Genomic DNA, 14,590 nt, shown 5'->3' with positions numbered 1-14,590 from the left:
TTTTACTGATTTTTTTAGAGAGAGGGGAAGGGAGAGAAAGAGAGAAACATCGATGTGAGAGAGAAACATTGATGGGTTACCTTCTGCACACCTCCCACTGGGGATTGAGCCCATAACCCAGGGCATGTGCCCTGACCAAGAATTGAACCGAGACCTCTCAGTTCATGAGAGGATGCTCAATCCACTGAGCCACACCAGCCAGGCTACAGTGCAGATTTTAAACTGTGGGCTTTACCTATAAGGGAAAGAGATCATTGTATAGAGCTTTAAACAACCTAAAGCCTTATTTTCCCATGTTACAAGAAGCTAGGCAGTTTCTGGCATTTATATCAACTGGTTAAGGCTGTCAGGGCCCAGGAGTAAGGTCATCGTGGCTTTACCTTCATAATGTAAGAATAGTGAGGAAGATGCTACAGCTCCAGTTCTCACATTAGTATCTGAAGCAAGAATAAAGAGAAAGGGCAAAAGAACAAAACAGGACCTGTACCAGCTGGTTTCCCCCCTATTTTAAGGTCCTTTCTTAGAAGCTCTACTCAATGATGTCTACGTGTGTGCCATTTAGTAGAACTGAGTCAATGCTATCTGTCTGCAAGGAAGCTTGGGAAACGTAAATTTTTAGAGGTTCTTGGGCTTCTTACACCAAAGTGAAGATTGATTACTAAAGAACAAACTAAGGCCACTTATTATATAGACAATAACCAATCTCTCCTGCAGTGTACACTGCCTCCACGACATTCACACATATGTCTTCCTGTGCACGAGAGAATATATCCACAAAGCCCTATCCCTTGGCATTCATGTCAAAATATAAGATCTCTGGGTAATCTTTTATCTTTCCCATCAAGGATGGATATGACTCCTGTGGATTCATGAGGTTAAACTAAATTATAAGTCACCTTCTCAAGACATATTTAAAAATAATCCAAGAGAACAAGATAAATAAAATTAAACTACCACAGAGAATGAAGGATGATGGGAAATGCACCTCGTTGGTCTCCAGCAATTATAAATCCTACTAGGGAGAATATAGAGGATTTTCTGCCTCTTCGGTGGATAAATTTTCTTGATTAAACAAACTAGCGATTCCTTATTCTATGTACTAAAAATATCGCTTTAAGCATTGTCCTCAAAGGCTACAGTGGAAGAGGTATTAAAGAGAATTGTCTTTATATAGAGGCTGAGCTGTTTTACAGACTACCCTCTGTTGGTACAAGTACAGAGACCCAGACTGTACTCCAGATTTTAAAATCACTGGTTCTCTGCTGTTATTAGAGAAGATTGTATCAGACGAACACTCTCAGCGAATACAAATTTAAATTGTGGATTTAAAACAACAAACTTCTGCCCTGGCCAGTTTGGCTCAGCGGTTAGAGCGTCGGCCTGCGGTCCGGAGAGACCCGGGTTCGGTTCCTGCTAAGGGCACGTACTTCGGTTGCAGTTTGTCCCCAGCCCTGGTTGGTTGTGCGGGTGGCAGCCACTCGATGTGTCCCTTCACGTCGATGTTTCTCTCTCTCTCTCTCTTCCTCTCTCTCCCTCCCACTCTATCTGTACAAAAAAATGGAAAAATATCCTCGGGTGAGGATAAAAAAAAAAAAAAAAAAAAAAACAACAAACTTCTGATGAAAATAGCCAAATCTGAGCATCAGAAGACCTTCCTGTCTACCTGATGCATGATCTCTATAGTTCTGAGAAGCAAAAGTATTTTAAAACAATACTCTGTGTGTGTGTGTGTGTGTGTGTGTGTGTTTATAAAAGTGACAGTGGATAACTGAGGTCTTGCAGATGGGTGAATGAGGCGGTGGGGAATGTGTATGAAAGGCTGATTAGTTCTGAGCAATGATGAAAAGGTTTAATTTCTGACCTTTGTAATTATGAAGGTTTCTACATTTGATCTCAGAATTGAAAAAATAAATGAATTAGTTAATTAATGAATGAAAAAAATAAAACAACAAACTTCAAGATTTGAGTGACCAAGATCCAACAAAGAAGGGAAGGACATTGAGGTGTGGACCCTTTTTTCTCCGGGGAATCTGTACATTTCTTGAGCTGTAAGGAGAGGTCAAATGTAGTATAGGTGGCTAGGTACCTATGGGAGTTTCAGTGTACTGTAGAGGCAAAGACTGGAGTTTGGGAATGGCCGAAATGAAGCCACAATCCCAGAGAAAAGACAATTAGGGATGTGAGCCTCAAATTCTTCATTCAATTTCTCCTCAAAGTATTTGCCAAATCCTAAACCTCTAATGCAATAAAATAATCCTGAAAAATAAATAAAATAAGCAGAAAGCAGCCCTGGGAGGCTAAAAATATAAGCAGAGCTTTTGACAGTCTCATAGAGGTAGGATGAGAGTAGTCAGAGTATATAACTCAAAAGGTAGAAGGACTTTGTTGAAAACCCCGAGAGTTTCAAAGGACACCACATGAGAGCTATGCCTTAGATGTAAATGTTATCCCCAGGAGTAAGCACAAAGAAGAAACAGACCAGCCCCAGGGGAGCCTAAATTCATTCTCAACTCCATCAAGGTAATCTGCATGCAATCTCTCCCTCTGCCAGAAGAAAACCCAATCTTTTCATAGCAGTAAGAAGTTAACATCATTCAGAGTCTTCATGTTTTTCACATGCAATATCAGGAAGTCTGTAAAAAATGCCAGGTATGCCAATAAAAAAGTTTCAAGAGGTTCCATGAACTTTACATGAATCTGATATTAGTCTATAGACTGAATTTTCATTTTCAAGTATTTGATTTTGAAGTTTCACATTCATGGGAGGTTTATGGAGTCTCTTTTCCTTTGTTTTATAAACATCCTAACCATGCTACTTTGATCCCAATTTCATGTGTGTTAGTCCTTTCCAATCACATAATTGGTCTGCATTTTCCATTGCTTTTTTCTCTGTTTTTTTTTATTTTATTTTAATTTTCTTATTGAATAATACCTTTTTATTTTCTAACACAATTCTATAAATTAGGTGTCATTATTATTCCCTCTTTATACATTCAGGATCTGAGAATGAGAGGTTAAATAACCAGTAGCCAGCCCAATACTGTAACACTGTGATTCACATTTGAGCAATCTAGTTCCAGAATCCATGAACCTAACGTTTATCTTATGCTTCCTCACACAAAGTAAAGTGCTGAGACCCTCATCATATACAACAGAGACAGAAGGGAAATCTTTCAAAATATTAACATTGATTATGTGTGTGGGTTTTGTGTGTGTGGGTAAAATTATTAATGCTTTACCTTCATTTTCATTTGTATTTTTTAAATGTTTCAGAATTTATAAAAGCATTACCTAAAAAAATGTTTTGTTAATATGTTTTCATTGCTTTTTTTAGAGAGGAAGGGAGAGAGAGAGAGAAACATCCATCCGCTGCCTCTGCACACCCCCCACTGGGGATCGATCCCACAACCTGGGCATGTGCCTTGACTAGGAATCAAACCAGAACCTCTCAGTCCACGAGTCATGGCTCAGTGGCCAGGCAAAAAGATTACTTTTATAGTTGAATATATTTACAAGAAAAAGAAACTGAACACGAAGAGTGGTATAAAATTATCCTATTCTACTAGCAATAACTATAAATAACTATTTTCTAGTTACAATTACTATAAATGCCAGTGGTTACTTTGGGACTAAGCATGTACTTCTATGGTAGTTCATTCCATCAAATGCAAATATAATTTTATAAATATTCTATAATTTTTGGTTAAATACAAATTGATTTTTGAAAAATTTGCAAGTATATATACGATAGCTGTCTATCCAGCAGGAAATAGTTATTTTTGAAATTTACCAAACATTTCAAGACACCATATTGTGATAAATTTTGCCAGAATCAGCAATATTCTCACTGCAATTCAATGGCCTGAGTGAACAGTTCTAGTGCATAAACAGTGTACTCCTATCACACTGTTAGAAATGAATTAAATATCAGGGGGTAGAATACTTCCCCCAAATGCAATTTTAACAGGCTTTTACTTCAACATGTTTAGTAAATCATTTGAATGTATAATGGCAATAGTACTAAACATTTGGTGAGAATGCTTGGTAACTTAAACGACAGCAAAACTGGAAGTAGATAAAAATGCACTGTATTTTATAAAAAGAACAAAATCTATCAGCATGCATAGCAGAAAAAGAAGTTGTCTGAGCATGAAATCACATAATAGTATGAACAGTAACTGGTACCACAGGAGAGAAGTCACTGGGGATGAAAAGACTGCACATAGATCACTCACACAGTTCATGTCTACAGCTGCATTGCTTTTCTAAATGGTTCCTGCCATAACTCAGTCACACTGATGAGGTACACATCTTCTCCTTGAGCCTACACTATGCAGACATGCATTAGTCATTCTGATTATGACAGAAAAAGAAAGCTTTTGTCCAAAGAACTCCTGATTAATAACCCTAGCAATCACCGTTTTTTTAGATGGATTGTTTCATAAGTATTACAAATACTAATCCACCCAAACTGTACATATGTTGCAATTTGTAATTATCAGACCAAAATAATAGGTAAACAAGTAAGTGGCTATATGATGTATATAGCCGACACAACTTTTATTTCTAACGTAAATTTTCCAGTTTTCACGGATCTAATTACAGGATCAGGACTGGAGAGGCATGGATGGAACCTGGGCACTGATCAAGGTTCACTTGCTTCTTTGGAAGCACATTGCCTGTCCATTTCTTTAATGATTTTTAAGTGATGTTTGTATCTAGTTTGGGGACTCTTTCTACAACCTCATACAGGGATATTGTATTTTTAAATGATCAGAAAATTCTATAGTCATATTAGAGTGTTGACATATTATTTCCAAGGGGATTATGAAATACTTCTGATAAATCTCTCTCTCAAAGAGAAAAACGAAGGTTGCGGATATAAAATAAAACATACATTACTTCTTTGACTCACTAGTCTTTTAAATATAAAATGTCCACATATACATTGAATATGTGTGTGTGTTCTTTACAGTGAGACTGGGGCCCTACAGTCATTATCTTTGAAGTTAGCAGTCAGTGATTATCTCTAGGCTGATTTATGGATGACTTTTATTTTCTTCATTGACTTTACTGTATTTAAATATTTTTACATAATGGGTATATGTAATTAGAAAATAGTTGAACTAAGACTACAACAATTTCACTTATTTGCATGTAAATATTCAGTTTAACCAAAACCATTCATTGAAGAGACTATCCTTGAGTATTCTCGGTTCCATTGTCAAAATTAGTTGACTGAATATGTGAGGCTATATTTCTGGACTCTCTATTCTGTTCCATTGGTCTGTGTGTCTGTTTTCATGCCAGTATCATGCTGTTTGATTACTATAGCCTTGTGGGATAGTTTGAAATCAGGAAGAATGATTCTTCCTCAAAATTGCTTTGGTTATTGGAGGTTGTTAATGATTCCATTCGAATTTTAGGAATGTTCCCTTCTATTTCTGTGAAAAATGCCATTAGAATTTTGATTGGATTGCACTGAACCTGGAGGGCATCTGCATTGTGACTGCAGGGGATAACCACAGGTGTGTTCTCAGTGGTGGGTGCCAATGATAGGATTCGGGGCCAGCAGCAAGCAAGTGTGCCCAGGCCAGCTGTCTGCACACATGGTGGGTGGTACAGAAGACTGCAGGGGCCAGCTGTCCACACACATGGTGGTACACAAGCCTGCAGGGGCCAGCTGTGGGCATATGTAGCAGCTCAAGCCAGTGACATGAATCAGGGCTGGGCCCAGGCCTACGAGAGGTAAAGGGGCTTTGGCGGTCGGCGTATACTTGAGTGATTACAGGGGCTTGCCATGGGTACACACAGTGTAGTAGAGGCTGGTGACAGGAGTCAGGACTGGAGGCATACAAGGACACAAGTACAGGAGCTATCTATAGGTACACATAACATGTAGGCCAATAACAGGACCCAGGGCCAGACAGGGCACACAAACATGAAGCCACTTCTTAATGATGGACATACCTTCTTTCTTCATGAGAAGCCAAACTGGCTTGCAAAATAGCTAATATAGTACAGTACAAAAATTTAATGAAAAAGAAAAATACAGTCAATACTAACTGGAAAACAGCACCACAAAGGGATGATAAAGTTACATAAAAGTGAAAAAATGCAAAAATAGAGGCAGAATTTTAAAAAATAAAAAGACTACATTTTCTAAATTTTACTCTGCCTAAAGACATTACTTTTGGCTTTTTGTCTAGGACACAGGGTACTAGGCTGAAATAGGATGGATATCTAGGAAAGTTTTTATTCTGGTGAAGCCATCTGGTCATTAATTTGCCTGGAGATTTCTGTGAGGTGCTGACAGCAAAGCGGTAGATGTCGTCAATGAACTGTGCAGAGACAATAATCAAATCACCTCCTCCTGCCTTAACACATGACACAAAGAGAACGGCATAAACCCAGGAAGAGGAATTTAAATTTCCTCATAATTTTAACTTAAAAGTGAAGAAGATTATGTGGTTGAGCTCTAGACTTGAATTTATTTCCACAAGAGTTATTAAAATTGAGAAATGTCTACTAAATAAGAACAAATAAAGTATGTTGATTTCCATTGAAATACAGAGTCTTATAGATAGTCATATCCACAGAGGTCTCCAATGTGGACATTTTTTATAATGTCATGTATTAATAATGGTAATGAAATATTTTCTTTTAAAGCAGTGGTTCTCAATAGAGGACGAATTTACCCCCAAGTGGATATTTGTCAGAGGACATTTGTCAAAAATGGGGACATTTTTGGTTGTCACAACTAAGGGGTGCTAATGGCATCTATTGGGTAGAGGCCAGGGATGCTGCTAAACATCTCAAAGTGCACAGGACAGCCTCCTACAGGCCAAAATGTTGATGTTACCAAGTTCAGAAATTCTGCTTTAATTAAAACATTGCATTTTTATTATTTTAAAATTACATGGGACTATAACACAATTCAGAATTTTTTTTTTTTTTTTAATCCTCACCCGAGGACATTTTTCCATTTTTCACTCAGATAGAGCGGGAAGGAGAGAGAGGAAGAGAGCGAAACATCAATGTGAAAGGGACACATCGAGTGGCCGCCACCCACACGACCCAACCAGGGCCGGGGACAAACTGCAGCCAAGGTACATGCCCTTAGCGGGAACCGAACCCAGGTCTCTGTGGACCGCAGGCTGACGCTCCAACCGCTGAGCCAAACCGGCCAGGGCACAATTCAGAATTTTTGAGTTATAAGAATTAAGATTTAGGTCATTATAAAAAAAAAATAAAGAAAACCTTTTGGCAGAATTCCTTCTATAGAAACCAATAAATTACAAAAATGTGGAAAGTGCTATATTACACAGTAATACTTTATTTATTTATTTATTTTATCCTCACCCGAGGACATTTTTCCATTTTTTATTCAGGTAGAGTGGGAGGGAGAGAGAGGAAGAGAGAGAGAGAAAAACATCAACATGAAAGGGACACATGGAGTGGCTGCCACCCGCATGACCCACCAGGGCCGGGGACAAACTGTAACCGAGGTATGTGCCCTCAGCGGGAACCAAACCTGGGTCTCTCTGGACCGCAGGCCGGTGCTCCAACCGCTGAGCCAAACCGGCCAAGGCCACAGTGATACTTTAGACACTTGTAAGTCAATGTGATATATTTTTGTGCTTTCAATCTGTTTAAATGCCTTTTAAAATATTTTCCCCAACAAATTCATATAAATGCATATAAAGTATATAATTATGATTGATTTATATTATAATATCAATATACTTAAGTAGTGAAGAGAAACTTTTGCCCTTGAGAGTAATTAGACCCTCAGAGACCTAAAAGAGGCAAATATTTGGGGGTGGGGGGAGCACATAAAATCTATAGCTACACAGACATAAATGTACAAGAAGTGTACTCCTTAGGAAGAGTTAAAGTACGATTCAACTTTGAAAGATGAACATGGAGTTAATGAAAGAATTCTGGGACAGGGAATTTAGGCTTTGGGTTATCAGATTTTAACCTATCCCATGTCTATCTCTACAGGATCATAAATATTCAATGAAAACCTTAAAGTAATGGCAAAAATGTTGTCATTTTGCTTTCTGCACGGTGATTAATTTCTGTAAACAATATCTAGAATCTAAAGGACTGACTTGAGAATTGGCTGGTTCCATTCTTTTGCTATTCCTGCTTCTACTCTTCTTGTCTGATTGCAATCGGTCCTCTTAATTATTTGTGAAGAATCAAAAAATATTCCGAAGAATTACTCATTTTCTCCTTACAAAGAGGACCTACCTCCTTGTGACAAAGACTATGTTGGGAAGTGCTTTAAGTGTATCAGCAGGGGGATGTATGAAGTCCTGTGGTATATCAGGCATTTAAAATACTGCTATGAAATATTCTGCCAATCTATATATTCTCAGAAGGTTTCAAAAAGGAAACATCAGCTTCTTATAAAACTGCTTGAATTAATTATACAGATGCCAATAAATACCATATGAACCATTTTTCTTTTATTATCCATAATGCTAAGACAGAAGTATTTAGCGCTACTCACATTTGATTGATTAAAATAACTTTGCAATTAAAATGTATTGCTTTGAAACAATAAGAAGCCTCTGTGGCATCAATTTTGAAAAATGTGGTTTAGAACCGTTATCACAGGAGAGTAGTTTCTGAACACAATCTGATCAATCAAGAGCAAACTCAAGAGTTTGCTTTTGGTGACTGGGGAGTGAAAGGCAGCAGAATCTCAATAGAGTAGTCTCATTTATCCCTTATATTACTTTGCACTTTTTTTGTGTCTGTGTTTTTGTCATTAGATGACCTAAATATTTTTAAGAAAAACTTTATATTTTCAAGGAGAGAGTCTGGTTAGAATTTGAAGATTCAACAAGTTATAATATTGGAGAACAACACAGAATTTTAACTTAAATGTAGACTAATATAGTGGAAATGTTCCTAGTTTAAATGTTTGTGCATCTTTGCTTGTGATTTAATAAACCATGAAAAGGTGCTAAGAATTTGTGTTCCCTTAACTGTCAAACAGGCTATAGTGTTTCTTGAGCACTGAAAAATCACTGAGTGGTGGAAGGCAGAACATGTTTCAACATGAAAACCTAGACACTTCCCTATGCTCATGTCTCCCTCAGAATAAGCAGCCTTCCTTCCCCAATATAGGGAATGAGAGCCATTCAGAGAGCTCAGTGATATCAGAGGGATCCCAGGTGCTTTTCAATGCTCACATGTTATTTTATACACACACACGCACACACCCACACACACACAGAGACAGACAGAGAGAGAGAGAGAGAGAGAGAGAAGTATGGATAGCAGGTATCTGAGAGAATGTGGATCAGGAGCGAGACTGAAACACACAGGCTCATAAGGTGAGTGGTTTGGTAAGTAGACCAGAGTGAGAGTCACAGTGAGCCCATCTGAAAGAGTATAAGACTGCAGGACACTTGGCGAGGGAAGGTAAGAGGATTTACATAACTCATGCTGTGAGCTGTAAGTTAGCCTTAAGTGGACTTGGGCAAATGAAAGTACATAGTTTACTTCTTGACTGCATAGTGTTTCTCTAAATTCAATACTGCAGTAAGATTGAAACATAAGAAGGAGTTCCAGAATTAATTCAAGTACAGTTGCAACCACTTAATTATTTAAATTCTAAAAAGTAGATAGTCCGGTCCTTGCATACAAATGCAATTCAGCTATCACTTCTGTATTTGTAAATTAACATAGAAAGACTATATTAACCAAATTTATCAGAAGAAATATTTGGGATTCTATATCATCTTAATATTTTCCTGAATAACCCATTTTATTGCATGTGTAGGATACCTTAATTATTGTGCTGATTAAAAAAAAAAAAAAAAAAAAAAGCACACGGTTCTTATTTACTGTTAAAGTCCAAATAAATATAATGCCATGATATAAAATTCCTAGAAAGATAGATGGTTGTGGTAAAAAATGTGTGTTACAGATTTCACTTTTTCTTTCTGAATGTAGAGTATAATTTTTCTTTGTTTCTTCTGTAGGCTAAACATGCACTGGCTATCAATCTAGAAGATTCCTATAAACTGGTTTGAATTTCATGAAGAGAAGATGTCCCCAAGAATCTATAACATGATGTACAAAAAAAATATGGCTTACAACAAATATGTTCCCAAAGACACCCACACTCCTATGCTGAATCAGAATGCTAATGTCTGAGCAACAGCCAGATCTCTAAGTGTGTGGTTTCAATGTGCTTTTTTTGTCAAGTCAAGAGGTGTTATTTACAAAATGCAAGTAAGTGTTGTTAACAAAGATCTACTGGAAATCGCCACTGAATTGTGTTCCCCAACATTCAAATGTTGAGGCCCAATTAGTCTTTATTTGAAAATAGGGCTTTTGGGTGGTAATTAAGGTTAAATAAAATCATAAGAGTAAAGTCCTGACCTAAAAGGATTAGAGCCCTTATAAGAAGAAACAAAAGGTCTCTCCCCCCCACCACCAATGCACACTCACGCCACACACACATTCTGAGAATAGACCATGTGACAACACAGGAATGGGTGGGCATCTGCAAGTCAGAAGAATAGCTCTTTTTTAAAAAAAATGTTCTCCTTTATTGATCTTTAAGAGAGAGAAATGGAAACATTGATGAGAAAGAACACCAACTGAACGCCTCCTGCATGCCCCCCACTGGGGATTTGGCCCACAACCTGGATATGTGCCCTGACCAGGAATCGAACCGGCGACCTCTTGGTGCATGGGTTGACACTCAACCACTGAGCCACACTGGCTGGGCAGAAGAAGAACTCTTACCAGAAACCAACTTGGCCAGCAGTTCAATCTTGGACTTCTCAGCTCCCAGAACTGTTGTTTAAGCTACCAGTCTGTGGTATTTTGTTATGACAGCCTGAGCAGACAAATGCAAATGTTGGTACTAAGCAGCGAGGTGCTACTGTAACAAATATCTAAAAATAAGGAAGGAACTTTGAAACTAAGTGATGGGTAGAAAGGCTGGAAGAGTTTTGAGGTGAATGGTGAAAATGTGAATGTTAAAGGTGATTCTGGTGAGAGCTCAGAAAAAAAAAAAAAAGAAGAGATGGAGAGAAATCGTCTGTCTACTTAGAAAATACATGAACAATCATGAACAGAATGTAGAAATATGGACTTCAGGGCTATTTTGGTGAGCTCTCGAGAAAAACAACAAACGTGTACTGGAAACTAGAAGAAAGGTGATCCTTGTTATAAAGCGGCAAAGAACTCAGCTGAATTGTGTTGTGTTTTGTGGAAGGCAGAACTTGCGATAAAATTGAGATTTCTAAGCAAAGTGTTGAAGAAGGAGCTTGGTTCCTTCTGACAGCTAATAGTAAAATTTGATAAGAGAGAGATAAATTGAACACAAATTGTTAATCAAAAAAGAACAAGAACTTGAAACTTTGTAAAAGTCTCAGTCTATCCTTATTGCAAAAATTGAGGAAAGCTTGCTCTGAAGAGAACACTAAGGGTGGAGCTAAATAACAATTTGATAAAGACATCATGGGTGTGAACTCAGGGACTTAATTAGCCATCTCAGCAGAAGCCAGGAATAGAGATGGAATCATACCAGCAGATATACTGCCTTTTTGCATTAAGTGGGAAAAAAATCAAAATGAAAGAAGGCTTTCTGACTTTATTTGGACTATATTTGGAGATGGGGCTTTTAGGAGGAAATTAAGGCTCTATGAGGTCATAAGGGTAAAGTTCTGACCCAAAAGGATTAGTACACTTAAAAGAAGAGGACACACCAGAGCTTTTCTTCTCTGCCATGTAAAAACTCAGTAAGTTTTGCCAACCAGGGTAACAGCTGTCACCAGAAATCAAATTGGCCTCACCTTGATTTTGGACTTTGCAGTGTTAAGAATTTTGAAACAATAACTTTCCACTGTTTATTTTTGTTTTTTTGTGTGTTTTTGTTTTTTTTCCTTGTGGTACATGCCCCTAGTGGGAACCAAAGCTGGGACGCTCTGGTCCACAGGCCAACACTCAACCACTGAGCCAAACTGGCCTGGGCTAACTTTCCACTGTTTAAACAACCCAATCTATGGTATTTTGTTATGGCAGCCCAAGCTGATTAATAAAGAAATGTACAAAAATTCACTATCACTTTCAAGATTTATTTACAATAACCTAAATATGAAAGCAACCCAAGTGCCCATCAATAGATGAGTGGATAAAAAAGTTGTAATGGTACATGTATATAATGGAATATGACTTGGCCATAAAAAGAATAAAATCTTACCATGGACCTAGAGGGTATTGTGCTAAATGAAACAAGTCTGTCAGAAAAAGACAAATACCATACGATTTCACTTATACATATGTGGAATCTAAAGAACAAAATGAACAAACAAAATGTAATCAGATTTAGAGATATGGAGAACAAACCGAGAGAAGCCAGAGGGGAAGGTGGTAGGGGACTGAGAAAAAAGGTGAAGGAATTAAGAAGTACAAGCTGGTAGTTAAAAAAGAGTCATGGGGCTACAAAGTACAGCATAGGTAATACAGTCAATAATATTCTTTTTTTATATTATTTAATTATTTATTTATTTATTTTTTATTTTTATTATTTTTGTTACAGATGTTTCTCCTTTTTCCCCTACTGATTCCCCCCTCCCCCTCCCTCCCAGCCCTGTCCTCAGATTTGTTGTCTATGTCCATTGTTCATGCATACATGTATATAAGTTCTGTGGTTGATCTCTCCCCCAAAACCTCTTCTGGGGATTGTCAGTCTGTACCTCACTTCCACGTCTCTGAGACTACCCCATTCCTCAAACTGTTATGTTCATTATATTCCACAAATAAGTGAGATCATATGATACTTATCCTTCTCTGTTTGGCTTGTTTCACTTAGGATGATACTTTCCAGGTCCCTCCATGTAGTCTCAAAGGATAAGAGATCTTTCTTTCTTACAGCTGCATAGTACTCCATTGTATATATGTACCACCACTTTATTATCCATTTGTCTACTGATGGACCCTTGGGCTGTTTCCAGATTTTAATTATTGTAAATAGTGCTGCTACAAACATGGGGGTACATATTGGTGTTTCAGGCTTCTTAGTGTATATTCCTAGAAGTGGGATCACTGGGTCAAATGGAAGTTCAATTTTTAATTTTTTGAGGTAACACCATATTGTTTTCCACAGTGGCTGCACCAGTCTGCATTCCCACCAGCAGTGTACTAGAGTCCCCTTTTCTCCACACCCTCGCCAACACTTGTTGTTTGATAATTTGTTGACGGCGGCCATTCTGACAGGTGTGAGGTGATACCTCATTGTTGTTTTAATTTGCATCTCTCTGATGATTGGTGATGCTGAGTATTTTTTCATATGTCTCTTAGCCATTTGTATGTCCTGTTTGGAGAGGTGTCTATTCAGCTCCTCTGCCCATTTTTTAATTGGGTTCTTTGTCTTTTGTTTGTTTAGTTGTATGAGCACTCTATATATATTGGAAATTAACCCCTTATCTGATATATCATTGGCAATTATGCTCTCCCATACAGAGGGTAGCCTTTTCGTTTTGATGATTATATCTTTCGCTGTGCAGAAGCTTTTGAGTTTGATGTAGTCCCATGTGTTCGTTTTCGCCTTTGTTTCTATTGCCTTAGGTGATGTATCAGTGAAAATTCTGCTGTGTATGCTGTCTGAAATTTTGTTGCCTACATTTTCTTCTAGGATTTTTATGGATTCATGAGTCACATTTAAGTCTTTTATCCATTTTGTGTTTATTCTTGTGTAGGGTGTAAGTTGATGGTCTAGTTTAATATTTTTGCATCTAGCTGTCCAATTTTCCCAACATCATTTATTAAAGAGGCTGTCCTTATTCCACTCTATGCTCTTACATCGTTGTCAAATATTAATTGAGCATATTGCCTTGGGTCCATTTCCTGGTTCTCTGTTCTGTTCCACTTGTCTATATGCCTGTTCTTGTACCAGTACCAGGCTGTTTTGATTACAGTGGCTTTGTAGTATAACCTGAAATCTGGTAATGTGATCCTTCCAACTTTGTTCTTCCTTTTCAAGATTGCTGTGGCTATTTGAGGTCTTTTTTTGGTTCCATATGAACTTTGAAGTACTTGTTCTAATTCTGTGAAGTATGTCGTTGGTATTTTGATGGGGATTGTATTGAATCAATAGATTGCTTTGGGTAATATGGACATTTTAATGATGTTAATTCTTCCAATCCATGAACAGGGTATGTGCTTCCACTTTTTTATATCTTCCTCTATTTCTTTTTTCAATGACCTGTAGTTTTCTGCGAATAGGTCCTTTATTTCTTTGGTTAAGTTTATTCCTAGGTATCTTAGTTTTTTTTGCCGCAATGGTAAATGGGATTGTTTTCTTAGTTTCTCTTTCTGTGAGTTCATCATTGGTGTATAAGAATGCCATCGATTTCTCGACATTAATTTTGTATCCTGCTACTTTGCCAAATTCATTTATTAAGTCTAGTAAATTTTTGATGGAGTCTTTGGAGTTTTCTACATATACTATCATGTCATCTGCAAATAATGACAGTTTCATATCCTCCTTTCCAATTTGGATCCCTTTTATTTTTTCTTCCTGTCTGATTGCTGTGACTTCCAGTACTATGTT

At 37.5% G+C, this 14,590-nt stretch overlaps 1 non-coding gene and 1 pseudogene across 1 annotated transcript; both read left to right on the top strand.

Annotated features, from left to right (window-relative positions):
* Positions 1 to 1,611: 1,611 nt before the first annotated feature.
* LOC118622539 lies at positions 1,612 to 1,691 on the top strand. The gene has a single exon (XR_004958082.1). It is a non-coding gene; the product is annotated as a small nucleolar RNA U2-19 (small nucleolar RNA).
* Positions 1,692 to 1,831: 140 nt separating this feature from the next.
* Positions 1,832 to 1,896, top strand: LOC118622534 (annotated as a pseudogene).
* The last annotated feature ends 12,694 nt before the right edge of the window (positions 1,897 to 14,590 follow it).

Source organism: Molossus molossus, unplaced genomic scaffold (assembly GCF_014108415.1).
Source record: "Molossus molossus isolate mMolMol1 unplaced genomic scaffold, mMolMol1.p scaffold_m16_p_1, whole genome shotgun sequence".
Lineage (NCBI taxonomy): Eukaryota > Metazoa > Chordata > Mammalia > Chiroptera > Molossidae > Molossus > Molossus molossus.
The sequence above is the reverse complement of the archived record's forward strand: the minus strand, read 5'-3'. Positions and strand labels throughout refer to the sequence as shown.